Source organism: Octopus bimaculoides, chromosome 1 (assembly GCF_001194135.2).
Source record: "Octopus bimaculoides isolate UCB-OBI-ISO-001 chromosome 1, ASM119413v2, whole genome shotgun sequence".
NCBI lineage: Eukaryota > Metazoa > Mollusca > Cephalopoda > Octopoda > Octopodidae > Octopus > Octopus bimaculoides.
The window spans coordinates 59,509,317-59,510,043 of record NC_068981.1 but is presented as its reverse complement, the minus strand read 5'-3'; positions in this window follow the sequence as shown (position 1 = coordinate 59,510,043).

The window sequence follows — 727 nt, the reverse complement described above, 5'->3', positions numbered from 1 at the left end:
GAGGCGGTGGCGGAGGCGGAGACGGTAGTGGTGGTGGTGATGATTGTGATGATGATGATGACGACCACGATAATGATGATGGAGGAGGAGAAAATGTTGATGATAGTGATGATGAAGAAGAGGACAAGGAGGAGGAGGACAAGGAGGACGAGGAGAAGGCCGAGGAGGAGAACGAGGAGGAAGAAGAAGAAGAGGAAGGAGAGGAAGAAGAAGAAGAAGAAGAAGAAGAAGAAGAAGAAGAAGAAGAAGAAGAAGAAGAAGAAGAAGAAGAAGAAGAAGAAGAAGAAGAAGAAGAAGAAGATATACATTTATAAAACGCAACGCTATAGAAATTTCATAGAGAAATATTATTTGGTAACAATGGAGAATGTTTTGAACTGCAGAATACTAATCATGCGAAGACGCAGCAAATCGTTTAAATATACTTAATATATTTCCTTAAGGTCAAGTTAAAATGAATGAATAAGTTTGTATACATCTCTGTGCTAAAATTAGGTTTATATCTAATAAAACATTGTTAAAAAATAATGAGTTATCCCAATATCTGTCATGGCCAAATGCAAACATCCTCAGACACACACATACATACACTATTTGAAGTTTGATGATATATATATATATGTGTGTGTGTGTGTGTATGGGTTACACGTATAATTATATACATACTTACACGTACACACATATATATAATAACATGTGTACATATATAAATATATATATATATATA